The sequence below is a fragment of the Cetorhinus maximus genome, chromosome 1, assembly GCF_964194155.1.
Source record: "Cetorhinus maximus chromosome 1, sCetMax3.hap1.1, whole genome shotgun sequence".
Lineage (NCBI taxonomy): Eukaryota > Metazoa > Chordata > Chondrichthyes > Lamniformes > Cetorhinidae > Cetorhinus > Cetorhinus maximus.
In genome coordinates this window covers 174,229,779-174,255,740 of record NC_135879.1, presented here as the reverse complement: position 1 = coordinate 174,255,740, position 25,962 = coordinate 174,229,779, and the positions used below count along the sequence as shown (strand labels likewise).

General features: G+C 43.5%; 1 long non-coding RNA gene across 2 annotated transcripts in view; it reads left to right on the top strand.

Annotated features, from left to right (window-relative positions):
- LOC144685483 (uncharacterized) overlaps positions 1-24,122 on the top strand; it is a 127,628-nt gene extending 103,506 nt beyond the window's left edge. The window contains exons 4-5 of one of the 2 annotated variants that reach the window (XR_013577736.1): positions 14,414-14,516; positions 24,057-24,122. This is a non-coding gene — a long non-coding RNA (uncharacterized LOC144685483). Of the gene's footprint in view, positions 1-14,413; positions 14,556-24,056 lie in introns of those variants that run through there. The other variant, XR_013577734.1, reaches the window with a different exon arrangement.
- The last annotated feature ends 1,840 nt before the right edge of the window (positions 24,123-25,962 follow it).

Sequence of the window (25,962 nt, the reverse complement as noted above, 5' to 3'; positions counted from 1 at the left end):
CAGCCTGCCCTGCTCCTCTGGCAGACCTTGCAGCCTGCCCTGCTCCTCTGCCCTTCCCTCCAGAGTGCTCTGCTCAGCCAACCCCCTATGATTTGATCTCGGAGTGACCATTGTCACCAGCCTACAGGAGGCTGCCAGGCCTTCCTTTAAACAGACTGCCACATTGCCATTGGACCCGGTGGTCTGTGCATGCCCGCCGCAGCCTGCACACTCCCGCTATCCATGGGAGTCAGAAATGTGCTGTGCAGGCCTTAATTGGCCCGCCCACACAAAATGGCGGTGCGGCCATGATCGCGGGCACCGATTAGGTCTGCGCCTCCCCACGTCCACTTCTGCTCCACCCACCTGCCAAATGGAAAATTTTGGCCTTGGTCTCTAAGCATCCACCCCTTAAATCTTTTAGAGTTCAGGGAGCTTGGACAGCTGCAGGATGAAAGGAATCTGGCACACGCATACGTGAAAATCTTCTTGTGGTTGCACACCAGCTGGACATTGATGGAGTGGAATTCCTTGCAGTTTATGAATACTCCCAGGTCATCTGTGGGTTCTTGGATTGACGTGTGTATGCAATTGGAGGCTGTAACTGTGGAGAGCTAGCCAGAGATGCATATCTGAGTGCCCAGTCATTCTGAATATCATCATGACAGATGAAATTAACACAGTTGGCAGCCCTGCAAACAATTTATCAGTGACCTGCCTTATGCATTTAGGTGAAGCCAATAGGGAGATCCTGGATACATCTCTAGTAGACATAGAAAGATCCAAAGGCGAAAAAAGTTAAGGGTGGTGTTATGATCTCAGTCAAGACCAGTAATATTTTTTTCAAGGAAGAAGAAATCTGAAATCCCATTCATTGAAAGAATTAAGCCACAAGATTCCATGGTTTAAAACAAAATAAGTTTTACTCTACAAGAGTCAAACAAAGCAAACACTAAATACTATTTTTGATATCCACCTATACTCTAAAACTCAGAATTAACATAAGTTTCAACATGAATCAACAGGCAAAGTGCAGATAATTATAAACTATAAATTACACGTTAGATAGCAGATATAACTAAGACAGTTCTTATGAATTAGTTCAGCAGTCCACTTAGCATATACATCATTAATCTCATTCACAAAGCCCTTCAACATTCTGTCTTCCTCACAAAGAATTTCAGCTCCTCTTTTAGGATTTAGCCTGATTGCCAGCTGACAGCAACGTGTGACCACCATGAGTTCCACTGGCAGGATCTTCACCAACAATGACATATGTCTGCAGAAGCTCCTCAACTCTGCTTACAATGGTTTTTATGGCATTGATCCATCAAAGTTATCCTCAAGTGACAGAAACAGCTGTAACAAATGTATATTTGCCTATTCTCCGCTTCTGGATCTGGCCTCTGTCTTCTTCAGCCTGCCTGTACTGCACTACTGGGATCATCATCACCATCTGAGCTCTGACGACTCTGTGCCCTTTTTATATAGTTTCAACCAGTTTCAGTCTTCCCAGAAGTTTTGGTTTCCAATCTTAGTTTCATTCTAAGTTTCCTCTCTCCATTTCCCTTTTCAATTAGGATCTGTCTCAAAAAATACAAGCTTTGAAACCACGGATTCTGCTACACTGTGAGCCCAACCAACAATCTTAAATGTAATTTTGCTTGCAGTATGGCACATTTGGAAATAACATATATTAATACACAGGGCCTTGTTATTTGCAGACAGAAAGAACATGTACATACATTGCGCCTGTTTCAGCTACACAAAATGAGTGACAGCCATTCGCTGACTCATTCCTGATTGATCAATCATTGCCTTGATCAATCAGGGTCAAGCTGCCTGGTTTAAATTTCAAACAATGCTTGACAGTTAACCGTCAGTCACCATCAATGGTGCATTCTCCATGGCAATGCCAGCAACCTCTTCACATACAGTATAAATTGTTGCCTTCCTCTTATATTGGCATTCTTGCAAGTGTCCTGATGAGTGTAAAATAAAAAGCTTGGACATGTCTCTTTTTGCAGCAATACTCAAGTTCTGTACTACCAAACTACCATATATATTGATATCTCATTTTGGTTTTGGGTAGGGTTCCCACACAATCCACTAGAATTCTACCATGTGATTCATTGAAAGCTGCTATGGGGATTAATGGAGTGGGTTTAGCTGATGGCTGGGGCTTTCCAACCAGTTGAAATGTGTGACATGTCTTGCAGAATTCAAACACATCTCCATACAATCCTGGCTAATAAAAGTGCTTCATTATTTTAGCTTGAGTCTTTCTTATTCCTGATAAATGGCCTGCCATTGGAATATCATGGGCAATTCTTAAAATTTCCCTGCGGTGTCCAGGAGGGACAACAATTTATTATCATCTGCTGGTCTCTGAGGAGTTCTCTACTTCCTCATCAATATGTCATTTTTAGGTATTAGCATTCAAGGACTGTTTCTGATTCTTCCTCAGAATACACCATCTGAGACAATGCCCAAAAATCTCAAAAAACACAAGCTTTGAAACCACAGATTCCATCACAGTGGTGATCCTTTTCATAACCACTGGTAATGCACAATTTGCAGATCCAAAAGGCTGGAGATGTTTGCCCCCACCTGACTCGACATTCTGAGCCTACAGAAATATTGCTCTTCCAATCAGTCATGTAAGTTAAGCAACTGCCTGTTTCAAGGGTAGTGCTTCCTGCAAGTCATACACCTCTTTAGCTCCCCTCACTGTGGACTACCTGCAGGCCTCTATCCAGCAGGTTGGTGCTGCTGCTGATGGTCATCTTGTTCCATGTCTGAGAGCCAATCCAAAATAACCAAGGCACAATCCATCCTGATCTTGAATCTCAATACCTCCAAAGTGCAGAAATTAAACTCTAGCTAAATGTACTCTCAGCAAATCGTTTCCCAGTGGTACATAAGAAAGCAACTGTGCAGGCTGACACTTTAGCCACATTTAAACCCCCCATCCACACCTAAATCTACATGCCCTTCAAGGGACTTTGGATTAACAGATGACTTTGGGCTTATAGTCTCTCAAATCCTTCCAGCACTTTGGGTGTTCCTCACTTCATGCCTGGGTCTGTCACAGACTAATTGATTGCTATGATTAATCAACAACTCTGTTATCATTGTATCATGTGACTACTGGCATGGTTGAAAGCCAACTTGATGGACCTTGATCTTTTTTGTCTAGCAATTCTTATATTGCTACATTGTTATCATCAGTTGAGATCTTGGATGTAAAGACTGTTACAGTATGAAGACTTTTGTTGGAACAGAAATTTTCAAAGTGTGACATTCTATATATCTAAAAGGGACAGAAACATTTGAGAGGCAATTTTAGTTAATCTGAAGAAATGACATAGCTGAGAGAAGCACGGTAAAAAATCCAGATTAGGGGCAGGAGTGACATTATAGGAAGTATTCAGAGTGCTGATCTGTGAAATAGATGTGGGAGTGGTGGTTTGGTTATTGAAACTGTGACAAAGACAAATGAGAGTGAAATTTTGTGACATCTTTAATGTTTTAGCAGGGAAAATAGTGGACTAAGCAGGGGTGGACAGCAGACAAGAAATATGAACCTGATCTCAAACTTTCAAAATTTTCTACACGTTACTGGATGTACAAAACACCCCAGTTTTGTGCAAAGTGGTTGGGTCTAGTACTGTGTGGCTGGAGTTGGTATAAGCACAGTTTGCAGCATTTGAGACATCATCAGCACCAAGCAAAGAGGGAAAGAAGAAGGTTAAGGGCCAATAACCAAAAATAAAAACAGTCCTATATTCACACTAATAGTTTCAAGAGAAACCAAAAGGTATTATTATTTTAAACCATAATTTGAATTTGCAATACAATTTGTTTCATTTAATATTAATATGTGTTAGTGCTGTAGAAGTCTTTCAGCAGTGTTGAATAACATCGCCAAAATATTGCATTACAAGTGAAAGATTCAAAACAATAAAGTTAAAAAACAAGCTGACGTAGTGTGGATAATTTTCAACTGCGCTGACTGGCAGTACCTAAGAGAATGAATGCCAGCCCTTTATAGCAGCTACGACATTTTCATTTTAGACCTCAATGGAACGTAAATCAGGCTAGTTCTATCAACAATTGGAGTTCAACTCCGCCAGGTGTCAAAGTTCTGAATGATCCCCAATCTCTCCTAAAACAACTCACCTTTTTATAAAGTAAAATACTGTTACTTTTTGGAAAACATGCTAGTCTCAGCTCAAAGCTACTTCATTTGGATCATGTTAATTATTTTAAGCAAAAGTTCTCTGCTGTTTTATTTAAATGCTTTAACTTAAAATATTGGATAATTAGATTTTTCTTCCAGTAATAAAAGCAACTTCAATTTTGCAAGAGTAGGCTGAACAAATCACCTTTGTTGTTACTCAAGACAGTTAGGGGCAATCGATCGTTACGTCCTGCACTACTTCCAATATGGAACAGTACAAGCCATATTCACACAATATACAACAGGCTTGAATGCCACTTTTTGTCACACCTAAAACAACCAATTTAATTGGATATTCTTCTCTAGATGTAAATTGGCTATAAGTGTGGTTAAATTTGCTTTAGCTCCAGCATGGACTAAAATCAATCCCACAATGCTAGATAAAAAAGGATAAATAAATTGCTTAAAACAAAACAAACAACTAAACAGGCAGGTACCCAAGTGCATGCAAAACTCTTTTGATTTCACTGCAGCCAACTGAATAACAACCCAAATCTAAAACTGTGATTAGCCGGAAAAAGCTTTTAAAATAGGTGCCCTCAGGTTGTGATTGCAAACATGGGGCAGGATTTTACGTTTGTCGGGCAGGCGGCGCCCAACCCAATTAGGCGTAAAATCATGCGCGATGACGTCGGGTGAGTGTCCCGACGTCATCGTGCACTCTTGCGATCTTTCGGTCAGTGGGCGCGCCGACAGTTGGCAGCGCGCCCGCTGACAATTAAGAGGCCTATTAAGGCACTTGAGCAAGTCATTAATTTGTATTTTTCGCTGCCCGCTCAACCATTTGTCTGGCGGGCGGGCGAATAGGCCTTTGCATTGTTAACAAAACCTCATCCACGGATGGGATGAGGTTTCCACAGGCAAATATAAAATCAGTAAAAAAAAAACTTTGCCATCATTTCAAACATGTCCCCCTTCATGTGACTGAGTCACACGTGGGGACATGTTTATATCACCTTTAAAATCTTTATTGGTTAGTGTCCAATTCTTCAGCTCCCTAAGGCACCTCTGTGCCCTCAGGGAGCTGTCAATGCGTGCTCCCCCGTGCATGTGTAGAATTCCACGCCCGCCCCCACTCTGGCAGCACTGAGCATTTCAGTGCGCCTTTTACGCTGCATGGCCGTTAATTGGCCAGCCAGCGTGAATCTGCGGTCGGGGCCCAATCGCAGGCAGCAGTCCGTTCTGCCGTCGCTCCCGAGCCCGCCTGCCGTGCCCGCCCGACAAAGAGAAAATCCTGCCCATGACCTGTATTTTGCAACTGTTATGAGCTCTTCAATTCCTCAGTGCAATATTATTGTGTTACTAGCTTGTATAATAAATGTACAGCTCTTTTCTGCAGGTTGACTCCGCTGGAATTTTAAACTTTATCTGTACTTGTGTTAAATATAATGATAACCTGACCCTTGATCACTGCCTGCAAGTGCTTCTGCATCTGAAGTTATTTTGTCTCCATGGAATCGGTACATGTCCTAATCCAACTCTCAGAGGGAATCCTGCAACTCTACAACTCTATAACAAGATGTGACGTCCAGTCCTACCTAATCAGTGTTCAGCTAAGATCTGAGGCTATAGCGCAACCTGCATTATCTCTGTTCCCAGTACACAAACTAAATTCTGAAACAAAATGAAAAAAAAAGAAAAATACTGCTGCAGTTTCATCTGAAAATGTGACTGCAAAGAATGTCATTTTGTAAAATCCAAAAGCTCAGCTTAATACTATACTTAGACTAAGCCTTTCGCTTTGAGAGGCAGAAGGTCTCTGGTGACCTGTATAGCAGCCACAGGAGACTTTCAGACTAGCTACTTTCTGCTAAATGTGCTCACATATTAATATTTTAAAAAGCTGTAATGCCTCAGCGAAAAGCTCAGAGGACAGATCCATCAATTTGTGAGGTGTTTGCTCCAGGAAACAGAAACCGTAAGCAGCAAATCCTCACTTTCAAGTGAAGGAAAATACCATGCCCCAGAGCTTTATTAGAACAAAAAGGTTTGTTGTGGCATTAAATCTTAAGCTTGTTTCAGTAATAAATCAACAATAAGTAGGCTTTGAGCTCTGTTGTATTATTGGCCAATAAATCAGTTAAACAAACAGTCCTATTTTTTCATTAAGGATAGGTACATTGAACAAATATCATACTTCAACAAAGGGGCACTGCAAACATAAGAATGGTATTTCAGCGATGTCCGAGTACCACACCCATTTGCCACCTAGAAGATTTTTATTTTGCTGATGCATTTCCTGATTTAATGCTTTTTATTGATTGTTCTCTGTGTAATAGAGAACCTAAATGAAGTTCCTTTTCCATAATATCATTTTGTAACTGAACCAAAAAAGAACGCTTCTAAACAGATTCAATGTAGAAAATATAAAATTAGGGGCAGGGTTTTCTCTTCGTCGGGTGGGACAATAGGAGTTAAATTAAGATGGGTCAATGTCAAACCTGGTAAAGAAAGAGAGAGATAAAGAGAGGGAAAGAAAGATTGGATTAAGAGAAAGAGAAATAAGAGACAGGAAGAAAATTGTAAGAAAAAATAATCGTCCATTTAAAAAATCTCTAAGAGCCTCTAATAACAATTAAAACTGGAAACAACTGGACTTCAGTGGTAGAGAGGCTGTTTAACAGGGATTAACATTTATCACATTGTAAAAAGAATACTTGGATTGAAAAGGACAGGACTGAATTTTCTGAGCAAGTTTAATTTGTTTCTACCACACAAATACGGCAACTTCATCCCATTCAATGGACAGGATTTTCCACACCCGCCCGCCGCTGGGATCTTCTGGTCCCGCTGCAAGTCAGTGGACTTCTGGCTGGTGTGCTGCCTTGCCCACGGCGGGTCCTGCTTGTGATGGGGCTGGAAAATCCCGGCCAATATCTTTTAATGGTGAGGCATACAGCAGGGTGTGTTCATAATCCTTCAATCTGAGATACACAATTACTTGCTCTGTTCACTCAAGACCCATGTGCCTGATCTCCCTTGCTATGAGATTATCAACTCACACTTTCATCAATTTGCCTTGCAACAAAAATTAGAGATCTAATCATATAAGGGTATGCCTAATTAATTTCAGATGCTATTAGATCCCTGCTACAGCAAATTGTGGCCTGTTATTTCCTTGTGCAATGTACTTGTTCCCATCCTCTAATCACAGATAACGATTCCGATATAAAATACTGATCTGTTGTTTGCACTGAAGGGATCTTGTTGCAAGTATTTGCAATAAAGGAGTAAGTAGGAGAACAAAATAGTTAAATCTCTAAATTCAAAAATACCGTGGCCTAGTTTCTGTTCCGTTCTGCTGGTTCTTTCAGCACAATCTGCTCAAAGTCATCCAAACCAGCACAAAAGATAGTGGAATTTTCAGCTCAAATTATGTTCAATGCAAATTGGCTTTCCAATATCTTTGTGCTAGTTTAAAAAAAAATCATGCTTGAAGCTGGTCCTATTCACAAGACTGACCATGCCTCCAGATCAAATTAATCACCACCGTGGGTTTTTGCTAATTGCACTTGTTTGCTGGACCTTTGAGGAGGCTCTTATGATTAAGAAATTTTGAGGTGTGAGGGCACTAATAAGCACCTTTTAAAATCTTTTGAATATAATTTGTCTATTTCTGAGAAACTCGCTACTGCACACAAATCTAACTAAATGTTTCAGTATAGCTTTTTAAAGTCATTTTGAGTTCTTTAAAATCAGATTAATCACAAGTGGTAGACTGGACCTTCTGATTAAAATGCTTATTTTTTTGTACTAAACTCATTTTCAGCTGTATTAATCAAAGTGTACCAAATTACTACTCTTAAATACATCAAGGAATATGGTTTGAAGCAAATCATTTTTTTTGTAAATAACATTCTAACATTCTGCCTGATTATACTGGTGCATTCCAGATTTTATGTTTGATGATGTAAGAACATAGAAAATAGGAGCAGGAGTAGGTTATTCGGCCCTTCGAGCCTGTTCCCCCATTCCATATGATCATGGCTGATCTTCTATCTCAACACCATACTCCTGCTCTCTCCCCAAACCCCTTGATGCCTTTAGAGGCTAGAAATCTATTTCCTTCTTAAATACATTCAGAAACTTGGCCTACACAGCATTCTGTGGTAGAGAATCACACAGACTCACCACCCTCTGGGTGAAGAAGTAATTGTGTTTGAGCAGAAACTAGTGCAATTTGCACCCAGATCAAAGGTTATGTGATTGTTCAGTTGACATCACTTTGCTGAAGAATCGCTCATGCGCAAAGACATGACCACTGGACTTGAGAGTAGCGGTGCATCAGCTGCTAGAGGACCAAGACAATGATGACTGGATGGCAACAAGGCCTTCCCAGCACCATCAAGCAACAGGACATCGATGACGTCAACCACTTTCCCTACCCAGGATGCAACACCTCCAGGGAGGGTGATGTAGAGATCAATCTCCACACAAGGATCATCACAGCAGAATCAGTCTTCCAATGGCTCCACATGGTGTGGGCATCCAGTACTATCAACGTGCGTTCAACCTGAACGAGTGTAAAATGGCGCGTGATGATGTCGGGTGAGCGTCCCGACGTCATCGCTCACTCGCGCAATATTTCATTCGGCAAGCATGCACAGGAGTCAAACCCATGCCGGCTATTAATTAAGAGGTCAGTTAAGGCCCTTGACAACCAAACTGATGACGATTCAACGTTGCCCATGCGAGTTTTTGCTTGTCGCACGAGCAAAATAGGCAGACAGGCAGCTGACAATTTGCAAAACCTCATCCACAGGCGCGATAAGAAGGGTCAGCAGCATTGTCAATGTGAGTAGTGAGGAGTTTTGGAGATAACTTACTGCTGGTTGCTAATTGGTACTTGTCAGCTTAATCTCTGATCGGGTCTTCATTCTTAGCATTTCCATGCATCATTTCTGGACACATTGGTGTCTTCCAGACCCCCTGAGGATTCAAACCGCATGGACCCTTCCAGGTATCAGACAGCATTCCCTTACCCTGGTAATGGGGATTGTGGTCTCGACTAGAGGGACATCCGCTGAGGAGGAAGAGAGGGGCAGAAGGGAGAAGAGGCCAGGTGTCCCAATGCAGCTTCCAGGGGAGGGGCCTGTGGGAGGTGAGGTGCAGGCACAAAGGGTGCAGGGCCAGCAGGAAGTCCAAGGCAGAAGGGGCCGCAGAAGATGCTACTATCTTGCTGCCAGGGTTTACAGGCAGCGATGCCTGATGTGCAATGCCAAAGGAAGCTCCGCCTCTCAAGGGACACTGTGACCTCCATTTGTCAGATGATTGTGCCTGAGATCAGCTCTGACTATGTAGGTGGACACTCCATGCCAGTGGCCCTGAAGGTCAAAGTGGCCCTCAACTTCTATGCCCCTGGCTCTTTGGTCAGTGGGGGATCTGTGTGGAATCTCCCAAACAGCTATCCATAGTTGTGTCAAGCTGGTGACAGAAACTGTTCAGTACCTTTATTCTTTATGGTACGGAAGAGACCAGCCAGGCTGAGTGAGCCAGAGGCTTTGCAGCGATTGCTGGGCTCCTCCACGTCCAAGGTGCTATTGACTGCACACATGTGGCCATCAAGGTGCCAGCGGGTCAGTCAGGTGCCTTCATCAACAGGAAGGGCTTCCAGTCCATGAACGTGCAGATAGTGTGTGACCACAGGATGCAGATTCTGCAAGTTTATGCAAGGTACCCAGGCAGCCCCCACAATGCGTATACCCTGAGACACTCCCAGGTGCCGAGACTCTATAGTGCTCCAGCCCGACTGTATGGATGGCTGCTGGGTGACAAGGGCTATCCTTGAAAAGCTGGCTCATGATGCCTCACCGCCACCCAAGAACAGAGGCGGAGCAATGGTACAACAGGAGTCATGCCTCCACATGGGCAGTGATAAAGAGGACTATAGGTCTTCTGAAGATGCGCTTCCAATGCCTGGACCGTTTGGGCGACGCACTGCAATACCATCCAGGGCAGGTGTCACTGATAGTGGTTGTATGCTGTGCCCACCACAATGTGGCACTGCCAAAGGGGAACCTACTGGAGGAAGAGGACCTTGATGCAGCTGCACAGGGCACAGAGGATGAATCCAGTAGTGAGTTGGAAGAGGAGCATGGTGAGGAGAACGCTGAGGGTGTGAAGCCAGGCCTCAGTAAACTCCAGGGAGGCAGGGACACCAGGGACACCTTGATCCAACGCTCCTTCAGCAAGGCTGCCAAGTAAGAACTACCACCTCAAAACAGGGCTGCTGCCTCCATCTAGGATCACAGAAATGACTCTTTCCTTGTCCCTCAAAATACACTCAGTGCCTGCGCAATAAAGACTCGAGCCACCCACGTCCAGCATTACATAACTACACTGAACCTACAAAATAAATGAAGCATACTCAGGCAAATAACACAAAGGCAAAAGCTGGAACTCACATATTATTGAATAGAACAATATCCAGTGTTGGTGGTCACACCATTAAAAAAAGAAAAACAAAATGGGGGAACAAAAGATAACCTGTGACCAGCCCCTCTTGTGCTTAAGGCGATTTAAACTTACATTTACAGCTGCTACGTCTGGGTGCTCCCGCCTCGCTGGCACCAGCATTGGAGACTACCTGCTGACTCTGCTGTCTTGTTGGCCTGGATAACCTTGGTGGTCATCCCCTGGCCAACCTAGGAGGGAGTGGCCAGTGCCACACCTGGTATCTCCACAGTAATCACAGCCTCATCAGATGTCACGGTCACTGATAGAGGGGCAGAGGAGCTGCTACTGCCATCCAGTGCGCCCTGAGAGGAGCCCTCAGAGACAACAAGCAGGTCGCGCACCAATGTGAGGTCGCTGTGGACATCCCTGCTTGCCATTGATGGATGGGCACCTAACTGGGATACTGGATGCCCAGTATCCTATCCATCTCACACATGGACATTGACCAGCTGAGGTCAGTGCCTGTGTGAGAGCTTGCAGGTTCAACCACAACCCCAGGGTCCCCTAATTCTGCTCTTGGAGCAGCCTCTCCATGAGAGTCGCCACTCTCTCCATGGAGGAGGCATTGAGCCCAACCATGAGGGTCAATGCAGTGCTCATGCTCCGCAGGGACTCCTCCACAATGAAGACCATGGCATTCATACCCTCTTGGATCTTCGCCAGATCCTCCCGCACATTCCGCTGGACATCTAGCATCTGTTGCCTAATGGACGACTCCAGAGGCTCATCATCAGCCTTCAACCGAGCATCATCGTGGTCCCCAGCAGTCCTCTGAATGCCGGCGCCCTGGGTACTCTCTGCCTCCACCTGCACCTCAAGCGAGTGTGAAGTGCTCTCATCAATGTGCACCAAGATACTAGCTGCCGAACTAATGCCCACTGAGGTGCTGGTATTTGCGCTGGTGCCTGCTTCAGAGAGCAAGTGTGACGCAGGTGCTTGGGGAGCATGGTAGTCCTCTGATGTCAGGGTAGCTCCTGGAGGCTCTGTGCTTCGCTGCTTGGTGGCAGATCTAAGGGAAAAAAAGGACATGTCATTAGTTTAAGTCATCACACTGTCACCATGCATGCCAGGCACTCTGGTGAGACAATAGAGATCTGCATCATGGTGCCATTGTCTTTCAATGATTAATGGGGAATCCAGTCTGGAAGCTCACATCAATGATGAGACTGAACAAGATTGTTTGCAGCATCTGAAACTCTCAACTCTGTGCACGGCACTCTTACCTTCGTCTGACACCCATCCTCAATGTGGCCTGTTGACCGAGGTGCATGGCGCCTCTCGAGGTCCAAGGCCTCCTGCTTGTACCGGGAGAATGTGAGGAAGTGTGGGGGTCCTCCGCCAGTCCGTGATCTCTCCATATTTTTATGGGATGTATCTCCTGAAAGGACAGGGTAGCATTGATTAGTCCACTCTCTACCTGCAGCGCCATTGCAGCCTGACCAACCCCAGTTGAGGAGCACCTTGCAGGGCAGACCCAAGACATGGCTCTCGAGGCGCAAGGCACTCAGTCCAAGCAGCCAAGGCTCTGCTCCTTGGCCAACTCCAGCGTGACTGACAGTTGGCACTCAGACTCATAACACCCCTGAGCTCCATGGAGGGGGACGGCCAGCCCAAAACAATTGAACACACTGACCCATGCCAACACAGTACTCACCCTTCCTGAGCGTAGCAGGTCATTGAAGCGCTTCCGGCACTGCACCCTGGTGCGCCGCACCACATCATGGCTGCTCACCTGGGCTGCAACTCCAACGTGGGCAGCTTCCTTGGGGCTGCCTGCGCTGTTTCTGAACCAGCCGACGAGTCGCCATTGGACCTGCCCCCACCCGCCCCTTCTCGGACATTCGGCAGCTGGTGTTCACGCTGGGTGGGCCTTAGTTGGCCCGCCAGTGTGAAATCGCGCTCAGGCCCCAAGCGCGGGCAGCAGTTAGCTTCCCAACCACTCCTGCTCGCCCCCACCAAGCCTGCTCAATGAGGGCAAAATTCTACCCCAGGAGCTAATTTTATAAACGCACAGTCCCAATGGAGAACCTTGCAAACTGGGTGTGCTTATTAGAAAATTGTTCCTGCAAGTTCCTACTATCTTATCTTAAAGGTATACAAGGGCGTAAGGATGTATAGATGTGAAAAGATCATTTAGTTCATAGAAACCACCCCTTCCCCAAGGCATAATGGTCCGAGGAAGTGAATGTTGGGATGATGGAGCTGTGACTCTTCTACTATAGCAAAATGGAGGGTGAAGTTAGCTGCATAAAGCAACACCCAGAAGATGCGTCGCCATTGTTCCTGTTTATTTTTAAGCAATGGGTGGGATTTTTCTGCCTCGCCCACTACTAGTCCTGTCAAAAGTCAATGGGGTTTTGGGTAGGCTGCCAAATTTCCTGCGGTGGGTCCCGCCACAACAGAACCAGAAAATTCAGTCCACAGTCTTTTGTATGTAGCCCTGTCTGGGGTAAATGTGCAATAGGTTGAAGACCCTTTTATCCTGGTGCAGTACATGACTTTTTACAACTGTTTACAATGTCGTGAACTGTTATCAATTGACTTAATCTCCTCAGTGAAGTAAAACACACAAAATAGATCTCTGAAATGTTTCTTTTGCCCCTGTAACCTGAGGATATCAATATACTTAGGAATTATGTCATTCCACGCCTGCCAGTTGAATTTCACAAGTGACACTTCATTGGTGTCAGGATGACTAAAAATCTGGTTTTCATTGTATATTTTACCTATGTTCACAATTGGCATTTATACCTTAAATCCTATCCTCCACTAGTCATTTTGATAGGACTCCACACCATGTATCTATTACTCGTGCAGTGAAAAAATTCTAAGCGGTGTAATATAGCCCCCAGAGGCTGTCTCACACGAAGCTTGAGTTTGCACTAGGTACAATGCAATTCCATTCTGGGGAAAAAATGCATTTGAAAAATGTTATGTACTTATTGTTCAATCCATCTAAAGTTAGAAGAAAGCAGCCACGTCTAAGACCTGAAAACTTTTGTTCTTTGTTCCATAAATGCTACTTGATTTGCTGGTTCCAGCATTTTCTGCTTTTTCTCTAGTTCCTTTGTTACCTACTTCAGTACAAACCACAGTCAGAGACCGGCAGCTATAGCAAACCTGTAGGCTAGATTAAATGGCTTTATTATTTCCATGTTTTAGCATTTTAAAAGATAATTTGAGTGGGTTAGCTAGGTTGAATGGTAAGGATTTAATTGCTGCCTGCCTTTCCCCATTGAGGAGAATTTTAAGCCTTGGAACCATCCTCATCACTCTTCTTTGAATTGTCAATGAACTTTGAAAGTAAAATGCTAAAATTCAGACACAGGACAATAGATTTTCTTGGGTTAAATACCTAAATGGCACCTGAAAAATGGCTGCTATGTAGAGGCAAATGGGGTCCCTGCTTAGGGAAATCCACCCTAATACTGCAAATGTGGCTTTGTCACTGAGTTTTATAGGGAAATTTAAAATTTCTTCTTTTGTATAATTGTTTCACATCATTGCCAAAAAAGCACTGACTAGATTCCATTCAATAAACAGCCATTCCACAGTGCACATTTTATCTCATGCGCAATTTTCTCAGACTTGACCTCTGTCAACATCTTTGGAATATTATTAAGAAAGGTTCAATATCAAAACTACGTTGAATTTATTGCACACTGCTCTCTAACCATCAGTGTTTCTTTAAATTACTATTTACTTACTCTTGTGAAATTATTTTATTAATTGCAGCATCGCTAAGTGCTGATGGGATACATAACAAAGGTTTTGGAATTCTTGCTGATCAACAGGGAGCAACATTCATGTTGAAGCACCTTTCAAATCCTTTGAAAAGGTTTCCAATAATAATCTTTGAATATATAAAAATACAAAATGCTGGAAGAATGCTGTTTGAATGAATTTATTTTTCATGCATTTACCTTTCACCACTGCTATGAACTTCCTTGTTATGATTACTGGGGTTGCCACTGTCAAGGTTACTCATCCTCAGAGCATCTTCCCATTGGATGCCGAGGAATGCATCAAAATTGACCTTGCCAAATCCATGATGCAAACATGTCAATCTTCTGAATGTGGACTTCTGACCAGTTACAATGCCAGCTTCTAAAACAACCAATGAAATATGACATTTTAAACCTTACTCCAACCTGCGAACTGCACAGTGGAAATCAGAGCAGGATTAAAGAAATAAATAAAACGCATGAAAATAACTTCTCAGAAACAAATTTGTTCAAAAATATAGCATAGTGCACATTGGGTAGAGGGCAAAATTAAAGTACGAAATAAAAAAATAGGAGAGGGAAAGTACCTGAAAGAAAAGAAGAAAAGGTTGAAACACAGTTAAAGTTTTTTTCCATTTTTAATTAAAATTGGATTAAAAGCATTACAGTAAGTAGTACTGATAATTTTGGAGTCATTTTATTACCATAATATAAATATCCATTTTAGGGTTCTATTTGTGATTTGAAAACTGTGAACTTGACTGTTCCTGCGTTGGTGAGAAGCACATTTAAACAGGTAAAGTATGCACCCATTTCACAATTAGCAGCAACTATCAGTATTGAAAGCAATAAGACTGTCAAGATGCTTAAGGAACGGAAATGTGTGCCATCAGCAGTGTTTACCATTTGTAGTTCAATTCCAGTGGGAAAACATGTTTTTCTGCAGCAAATCCTATCCCCGAAGTTATAGGAACATAGAAAAATAGGAACATAGGACTTAGGAGCAGGAGGAGGACATTTAGTCCTTTCAGTCTCTTTCACCATTCAGTAAGATTATGGCTGATGTGGTTGTGGTCTCAGCTCCACCTTCCTGTCTTCCCTCCATAACCCTTGATTCCCTTGTCTAACAAAAATCTATTGAACGTAGCCTTGAATAAATTTAAAGATCCAGCTTCCATTACCGTCTGGGGAAGAGAATTCCACACTCTAATGACCCCTGAGAGAAAAAAAATTCTCCCCATCTCTGTCTTAAAAGGGAGAACTCTTACCCTTCAACTATGTCCCTGAGTTCTAGTTTCCCCCACAAGAGGGAACATACTTATAGTATCCACCCTATCCAGTCCTCTGTTGAGATGTGTGAGAGAACAATGAGCCAGTCAATCAGTATTCGTGCCCTGGATTCAGTTGAGCTTGGCAGCAGGAGAGCCGTACTCTGACACAAATAAAACTCTGGTAATTCTGCCCCCTACTCTCGTAAGGTCCTAAAATTTTCATTTACAAAGAGACTATAGGTAATTGAAGTGGAACTATACACTCAACACACTGTGCAATAACAACAAGAACCTCTATAATAATAATGTCAAATGATGTCAGTTAATTAACTGTAAATAGTGAGGGTAATATTGCAAGGGTAATATTGTGTAATGAGGCACGTTTAATAAATGATCTCAGGGTAAAAGATCCCCGAGGAAACAGTGAACATAACATGTTAGAATTTAACATTCAGTTTGAGATTTGGAAACTTGGGTCAGAAACAGCTGTGCTAAACTTAAATAAGGGTAATTACAAAGGAATGAGGGCAGAGCTGGCTGGAGTGGACAGGGAAAGAAGCTTAGCAGAAAAGACAGTTGATGAACAATGGCAGATGTTTAAGAAAATAGTTTGTGACTCACAACAAAGATATATCCCAGTGAGGAAAAAGGATTCTAGGAAGGGGATAAACTAACCATGGTTAACCAAAGAAGTTAAGGATAGTATCAACTTGAAAAGAAAAACATACAATGTGGTAAAAATTAGCGGTAAGCCAGAAGATTGGGAAAGTTTTAAAAACCAACAAAAGATGACCAAAAAATTAATAAAGAGGGAGGAAATAAACTTTGAGGGTAAACTAGCAAGTACTATAAAAACGGATAGTAGGAGCTTTTTTAAATATATAAAAGGGAAGAGAGAGGCCAAAGTGAACATAGGCCCCTCAAAGAATGAGGCTGGGAAAATTATAATGGGGAACCAGGAAATGGCAAAGAAGTTGAATAAATACTTTGCATCAGTCTTCACTATAGAAGACACTACTAGCATTCTAAAAATAATAAATAATACAAAAAGGGGGTGGAAATAAATACAATAACTATCACTAGAGAAAAAGTGCTTGGGAAACTAATGGAGCTAAAGGCCGATAAGTCTCCTGGGCCTGAAGGGTTGCATCCTAGGATAATAAAGGAAATAGCTACAGAGATAGTGGATGCACTGGTAGTAATCTTCCATGAGTCCTTAGATTCTGGAAAAGTCACAGAGGATTGGAAAACTGCCAGTGTAACATCCTTATTCAAAAAGGGAGGGAGACAATAAACAGGGAACTATAGGCCAGTTAGCTTAACATCCGTCATTGGAAAAATGTTAGATTCTATTATAAAGGATGTAATAGCAGAGCATTTAGAAATGTATAATATAATCAAGCAGAATCATGAAGGGATTCATGAAGGGGAAATCATGCCTGACAAATTCATTCTTTGAGGAGCTAACAAACAGAATAGATAAAGGGGAGCCAGTAGATGTAATATATTTGGATTTCCAAAAGGTGTTCAGTAAGGTACTGCACATAAGGCTACTTAACAAGATAAGAGCCCACGGTGCTGGGGGTAGTATATTGGCATGGATAGAGGATTGGCTAATTAAAAGAAGACAGAGAGTTGGGATAAGGGGGGCATTTTCAGGACAGCAACCCGTAACTAGCGGAGTGCCACAGGGATCAGTGCTGGGACCATAATTATTTACAATATATATTAATGACCTGGATGAGGGAAGTGAATGTACTATCACCAAGTTTGCAGATGACACAAAATAGGTGGGAAGGCAAGTGCTGAGGATGACACAAAGAGTCTACGGAGGGATATAGGTAGGTTAAGTGAGTGGGCAAAAACATGTCAGATGGAATATAATGTGGAAAATTTGAGGTTATGTACTTTGGCAGAAAGAATAGAGGAGCTGAATATTATTTAAATGGAGAAAGACTGCAGAAGGCTGCAGTACAGAAAGATTTGGGGTGTCCTTGTGCATGAATCCCAAAAAGGTAGCATACACGTTCAGCAGGTAATAGGGAAGGCAAATGGAATGTTCGTCTTTATTTCAAAGGAAATGGGGTATAAAAATAGGGAAGCCTTGCTAAAACTATACAAGACATTAGTTAGGCCATACCTAGAATACTGTGAACACTTTTGATCCCCTTATCTAGGGAAAGATATACTGGCATTGGAGGCAGTCCAGAGAAGGTTCACTCGGTTGATCCTGGGTATGGAGGGATTTTCTTATGAGGAGAGGTTGAGTAGGCTGGGCCTGTACTCATTGGGGTTGAGAAGAATGAGAGGCAACCTTATTGAAACATACAAGATTCTTAGGGGGCTTGACAGGGTAGATGGTGAGAGGTTGTTTCCACTTGTGGGAGAGTCTAGGACCAGAGGGCATAATCTCAGAGTAAGGGGGCGTCCATTTAAGACAGAGATGAGGAGGAGCTTCTTCTTACAGAGGGTAGTGAATCTGTGGAATTCTTTACCACCGAGCGCTGTAGAGGTTGGGTCGATAAGTATATTCAAGGCTGAGATTGGCAGATGTTTAATTAGTAAGAGAATCAAGGGTTATGGGGAAAAGACAGGAAAGTGCAGTTGAGGATTATCAGATCAACCATGATCTCATTGAATGGCAGAGCAGACACATTGGGCCAAATGGCCTACTTCTGCTCCTGTCTTAAGGTCTTATGGTTTAACTGTGCTAGATTTGGTGGTATCCAAGTAATAAGCTTTGGAAGGTGGGGCCTTTTTAAAAAATTCATTCGTGGGGTGTGGGCTTCACTGGCTGGGCCAGCATTTATTGCTCATTCCTAGTTGCCTTTGAGAAGGTGGTGATGAGCTTCTTTCTTGAACTGCTGCAGTCCATGTGATGTAGGTGCACCCACAGTGCTGTTAGGGAGGGAGTTTCAGGATTTTGACCCAGCGACAGTGAAGGAACGGCGATATATTTCCAAGTCAGGATGGTAAGTGGCTTGGAGGGGAAATTCCAGGTGGTGGGTATGAAACTAAGTCCTTTGCTGAGCACTGAACGTTCAGCATCGGAGAGGGGAAGGTCACGGGGTATAGTGAATACACGGCCAGGGCTGCGATTGGAATTTGGGGTGGGGACGGAGGGACAGGCAAGGGTGGAGGGTCCTAGATGGGTGTGGGTGTCGATGAGTTGTTGGAGCTTGCGTTCCTTAGCACTTGAGAGAAAGAGAAAAAGTTTCTTGTTGAGGTGTCGGATGAGACGAAGAATAAAATGAAACTGGGGGCACGCACAGCTTTGAAAAAGGGTGCGGCGGTGCTGCTGGAGGGAGAGGTCGAGTGTGTTCATATGGCAGCGCATGGCACGCCTTCTCCTCCCTCCCAGAAACATGATAGGGTCCCCCTTGTCCTCACTTATCACCCCACCAGCCTCTCCATTCAAAGGATCATCCTCCGCCATTTCCACCAACTCCAGCATGATGCCACCACCAAACACATCTTCCCTTCACCCCCCTGGCGGCATTCCGTAGGGATTGTTCCCTCCAGGACACCCTGGCCCACTCCTCCATCACCCCCTACTCCTCAACCCCCACCTATGGCACCTCCCCATGCCCACGCAGAAGATGCAACACCTGCCCCTTCACTTCCTCTCTCCTCACCGTCCAAGGGCCCAAACACTCCTTTCAAGTGAAGCAGCATTTCATTTGCATTTCCCCTAACTTAGTCTACTGCATTCGTTGCTCCCAATGCGGTCTCCTCTACATTGGAGAGACCAAACGTAAACCGCTTTGCAGAACACCTGCGGTCTGTCCGCAAGAAAGACCCAAACCTCCCTGTCACTTGCCATTTTAACACTCCACCCTGCTCTCTTGCCCACATGTCTGTCCTTGGCCTGCTGCATTGTTCCAGTGAAGCCCAACGCAAACTGGAGGAACAGCACCTCATCTTCCGACTAGGCACTTTACAGCCTTCCGGACTGAATATTGAATTCAACAACTTTAGATCCTGAACTCCCTCCTCCATCCCCACCCCCTTTCTGTTTCTTCCCCCTCCCTTTTGTTTTTTCCAATAATTTATATAGATTTTTCTTTTCCTACCTATTTCCATTATTTTTAAATCTATACCTGTAATTCCCTGTCAGTCTTTCCGCCCCACCCCAACTAGAGCTGTACCTTGAGTGTCCTGCCATCCATTCTTAATTAGCACCTTCTCTTAGATAATATCACCACCTTTAACACGTCTTTGTTCCTTTGTCTGTGACATCTTTTGATTATGTGCTCCTATCACTGCTTGCTTGTCCCTACAACCACCCCCCCACCAACTTCTCTCCCCCCACCCCACCCACCCACCCCACCTTAAACCAACTTATATTTCACCCCTCTCCTAATTTTACTCAGTTCTGTTGAAGGGTCATGAGGACTCGAAACGTCAACTCTTTTTTTCTCCGCCGATGCTGCCAGACCTGCTGAGTTTTTCCAGGGGTGCTTGCATCCAGCTCACAAGCAAATCTGCTGCAGACCATCACCTCCCACTGCAGCTATTCACTGAGTGCCTCGTGATCTGCCTTACCCCCTGTAATTGGCCAACGTCAGTGTGACCTCCCTCCCTCGCTGAAACCTGTCTGTCTTCCCACTGCAATGTGCCTCCCTTCCCATGAGCTGCCTCTCTCCCATCAATCTGCCTCTCTCCACAGGATTTTCCTCACTCCATGTGATTTGCCTCCCAACACTTGATCTTCACCCTTCCACATGATGTGCCTCCCTCCCCATAATCTGCCTCCCTGCCACGATTTGCCTTCATCCTGTGATCTGCTTCCCTCCCCATGATCTGCCTGCCTTCCCACAATCTTCCAACCCACATTGCTTTGTCCTGATCTTTCCTAATTTCTGGGGATCAGCCCAAGGATTTCAGCCTTATTTCCACCTGGCAGAAATAAAAAATACAAATCAGGACCAGAAGTAGACCATTTGGCCCCTGAGGCTGCTCTGAGGTAGATCAGAGTGGAGAGGAAGGCAGTCTCTCAATTAGACTGACTGCCAGGCAGGAAATGGAGCAAAAAGAATGATAACAAGGCTCACTGTTAAATTTGGCAGGGTTTCCAGCATCTCCAGGTATTCAGCCGTGAACACAGACATGTTTCCATTCGCGCCATGCCCTCTCTCTGAAATCCCTGTAAATAACAAGCTGTCATCTCTTTTTTCTTATTCTTTCATGGGATGTGGGCATTGCTGCCTATTTATTGCCCATCCCTAATTGCCCTTGAGAAGTTGGTAGTGAGCTGCCTTCTTGAACTGCTGCAGTCCATGTGGTGCAGGTATACCCACAGTGCTGTTAGGAAGGAAGCTCCAGGATTTTGATCCAGCGACAGTGAAGGAATGGCGATATAGTTCCAAGTCTAGATGGTGAGTGGCTCGAAGGGGAACTTGCAGGTGGTGGTATTCCCATGTATCTGCTGCCCTTGTCCTTCTAGGTGATAGATGTTGTGAGTTTAGAAGGTGCTGTCAAAGGAGACTTGATGTGTTGCTGCAGTGCATCTTGTAGATGTTACACACTGCTGCCTCTGTGTGTCGATGCTGGATTGAGTGGATGTTTAAAGTGGTGGATGGGTGCCAATCAATTGGACTGCTTTGTCCTGGATGGTGTCAAGCTTCTTGAGTGTTGTTGGAGCTGCACTCATCCAGGCAAGTGGAGAGTATTTCATCACTCTCCTGACTTGTGCCTTGTAGATGGTGGACAGGATTTGAGGAGTCACAAGGTGAGCTTCCCGCCACAGGATTCCCAGCCTCTGACCTGCTCTTGTAGCCACAGTACTTACATGGCTAGTCCAGTTCAGTTTCTGATTCATGTTAATCCCCAGGATCCTCTCTTCACAAATGCTGCCTGACCCCTTGAGTATTGCCAGCCTTTTCTATTTTTGCAATAATTTGCATTTTTACAGCCATGTTACAAACATTCAAAGATGCTTCACAAATAGAAACAAAGGGCCACAAGAGAGAACTTTAAAGGGGTGACCAAAAGCTTGAAGATGAATTTGAGAAGGTGAAAAAGGAAGAAACAAGTGTTGAGGTGAAGGAGTTTAGAGCTGCAGGGAGTTGGGCCAAGATTGCTAACAGTTCTCCTTTAGTACGCAGAAAATGGAAGGCTGGGGAAAAAAGACATTAGATTGGAAGAGGTCGCATGGTGTGGGTGGGGTGATGCCCTGCAGGGATTTGAAAATGAGAATGAGGATTTTAAATTTAACATATCAGGGGACCAAAAACCACTTGATGCCAATGAGAATGGGAGTGATGGGCAAGTGAATCTTAATGTAGGTCTAGATACAGTAATTGCATTTTAAACAAATTGGAGTTGATGCAGAGCGATGGATTGGAAGCCAGTGAGGAGGACACTGAAATAATTAAATATAGTGATGACTAAAACATAGACAAGAATTTCAGCAACAAGGAGTAGATGTAGAGGTGATAGCAGGCAATTCTACATAGGAGGTCTTAGTGATGGATAGGATGTGAGGTTTGAAGATTAGGCAAGATGTTAAGGTTCTGGATGGCTTCAGTCAATCTTGTAAATGCCCAGGAAATGGGCTGGAGTCAGTGATATGACTTATGGCAGAAGCCAAAAATGATCATGGCGCATATATCAACGTGTAAATCATTGGGTAGAATTTTCCGCTTGGTGAGCGGGAGCGGGGTCCGCTCGCCGACGCATAAAATGACACATGGTGATGTTGGGCGTTCGTCCTGACGTCACCGCGTGTCATTTAGATTTTCAGTTTGGCGGGTGCTTAACCGAGTCGGCTGCCCGCCGAAATGTCAAAGGCCTATTAAGGCCTGTTAAAAACTAATTAAAACAGTTAAATGAGCTGCCCGTCCGACCTTAAGGTTGGTGGGCAGGTGAATAGGCCAGGCGGCCTTTGTATTTTTCATGAAATCTCATCCACGGGCGGGATGAGGTTTCATGAAGTGTTTTAAAATTCAATAAAAATTATTTAAAAAATTCAATGCCATGTCCCAGCTCATGTGACATGGTCATATGAGGGGGCATGTTTTAAAAGTTATTTTTTCCTTTATTTAAATTTTAAAACCTTAAATTGCTGCGCAGGAAAGAGCGCAGGTCCCGACTCAGGGAATCCCCATCCGTCCTGCCCGCACAGGGAGCGCTCAGCGTTTCCAGGCGAGTGTCACACTGGGAGGGCCTTAATTGGCCTGCCCATGTATAATGGCGGCGCGGACCCGATCGGGGGCACCGTTCGAGTTAGCACCCGTTCCCGCACAACCCCTCTAGACTGGGGTGAGGGCAGGAGGGAAATTCAGCTCATTGTGACTTATGGTAGAAGACACAAAAAGCATTCCAAGAATAGTCAGGATCAAGGGAAAAAAAGGGGTGAGGAACTTAAAATAATCACTATCACTAGAGAAAAAGTACTAGGGAAATTGATGGGGCTAAAGGCTGACACATCTCCTGGACATGATGGCCTGCATTCTAGGGTTTTAAAAGAAGTGGCTGCGGAAATAGTGGATGCAGTGGTTGTAATCTTCCAAAATTCCCTGGATTCTTGAAAGATCCCATTGGAATCCTATCCCATTGGATTGGAAAATTGCAAAGGTAAGACCACTATTCATGAAAGGACGGAGACAGAAAGCGGGAAACTATTAAGCCTGTTATCCTAAAATCTGACATTGGGAAAATGCTAGAATCCATTATTAAAGAAGTAATAGCAGGACATTTAGAAACTCATAATCTAATCAGGCAGAAGTTAACCTGGTTTTATAAAATGGAAATCATGTTTGACACTAATTTTAGAGTTCTTTGAGGGTGTAACAAACAGGGTGGATAAAAGGGAACCAGCTGTAGATTTGGATTTCTAAAAGGCATTCGATAAGGTGCCACCTAAAAGGTTAGTACAAAAGATAAGAAATCATGGTGTTGGGGATAAGATATTAGCATGGATAGAGGGTTGGCTAACTGACAGGAAACTGAGAATCAGGATAAATGATCATTTTCAGTTTGGCAAACTGTAACTAGTGGGGTGTCTTATGATCTTGGTTGAGACCAGAAAAAAAAGAGATCCAAATCCCTGTTATTTACTGAAAGAATGAAGCCACAAGATTGCACGGTTTAAAACAAAGGAATTTTTACTATACAAGAGTCATGCAAAGCAAACATTAAATACTGCCTTAGGTAACTACTTCTACTCTAAAATCCGGAATCAACTTAAGTTAAACATGAATTAACAGGCAAATTGCAGTTGATTATAAGCTACAAATTACACATTAAATGACATAGAACTATGGCAGATGTGACACATTGGCTCAGCTATCCACTCTGTGTATGTGTCATCAATCTCATTCACAAAGTCCTTCAAAGCTGTGACTTCCTCATAAAGAATTTCAGCTCCTCTTCTTCTAGGCCTTAGCCTGATCCCAAGCTGACAGCAGCGCACAACCAATCTGAGTTCTGGGGCACAGTCTTCACCAAAAATGGGACACGTCTGCAGAACATCCCCAACTCTGCTTATGATGGTCTGGATGGCATCGATCCAGCAATGGTATCTTCAAGTAATAGAACCAGCTGCCGCAAATGTATATTTGCATATTCTCAGCTTCTGGATCTAGCCTCTGCCTTCTTCAGCCAGTCTATACTGTACCACTAGTATCATCATCTGAGCTCTGATGACTCTGTGTCCTTTTCATATGGTTTCAACCAGTTTCAGTCTCCACAATCTCTGGTTCAGTCATAGTTTCCTTAAAAAAATACAAGTTTTGAAACCATGGATTCCATCATAAGTGTCACAGGGATCAGTGCTAGGGCCTCAATTATTTACAATCTATATGTTTAACTTGGATGAAGAAACAGGGTGTACTGTAGCCAAAGTTGCTGGCGATAAAAAGATAGGTAGGAAAGCAAGTTATGAGCAAGAGTCAAAGATTCTGCAAAGAGACATAGATAGGTTAAGTGAGTGGATAAGAATTTGGCAGATGGAATATAATGTGGGAAAATGTGAGGTGCTGCAGAATGCTGCGCTACAGATGGATCTGGGTGTCCAAACACGAATCACAAAATGTTAGCATGTACGTACAGCAAGTAATTAAGAAAGCAAATGGAGTTTTGGCCTTGTTTGAAAGGGCAATGGAGTATCAAAGCGTGTGAGTCTTGCCACAGCCGTACAGGGCATTGGTGAGACCACAACTAGAGTACTGTGTACAGTTTTCATCTTATTTAAGGAGGGATACACTTGCATTGGAGACAGTTCAGAGAAGGTTCACATGGTTAATTCCTGAGATGAAGGCGTTGGCTTTGTGGGGGAATTTTGAGCATGTTGGGACTATATTCATTGGAGTTTAGAAAAATGAGAGGTGATCTTATTGAAATATATAAAATTCTGAGGAGCCTTGACAGGGTAGATGCTGAGAGGATGTTTTCTCGCCTGGGGAAATCTAGAACTAGGGGCACAATTTCAAACTAAGGGTTCACCCGTTTAAGACGGAGATGGGGAAGAAATTTTTCTCTTAGAGGGTCATTAAGTTTTGGAATTCTCTACCCTAGACAGCAGTATACTTGAGGTTGAGTTAGAAAGGTTTTTGACCTACAAGGGAATCAAGGGTTAGGAGAAGTAGGAAGGAAAATGGAGCTAAAGGCACAATCAGCTCAGCCATTATTTTATGGTGGAGCAGGCTCAAGGTGCCAAATAGTTACTCCTGCTCTTCTAATGTTCTTATGGTACAGCATAGAATCATACAGCATAGGAGATCAATTAGCTCATTGTGTCTGTGTTGGCTTTTTCAAAAGCTAGTCAATTAGTCCCAATCCCCTACTCTTTGACCACAGCCCAGCAAATACCTTCTTTTTTAAATTTGTAGATTCTCTAATTTACTTCTGCTTTCCTTACCTTCTCTATGCATTAGTGGAATATAGAAGTCACACCCTTTTTTATCCAAATAACTTATGGCATATCTTGTAGCGCACATTTCAGACATCATGCAACAAACTACCCATTTTGGGTAGTTGATATAATGGACTGTCGATCTGCCCCTTCAGCATATCACCCAAGAGGTAAAAGAGAAAATTAACTCTGGTCAATTTCATCTGCTATGTAAATAGTTTTCTCACTGATGATTGTGATAGTCTGCTGATTCAATGCTATTGTCTGTTCAGGAGGGTAAAAGTGGTTGCCAACAGTCAGTGCATCAACAGAAACACGTATGACTAATTTTTTTCCTAGAGCTGAGTAAATATTCAAGATGTGGAACATTTTTCTGAATTAATACACTCATACTGTTCTTACTAATAAGCTGTACTGGGGTTGAAGTATAGG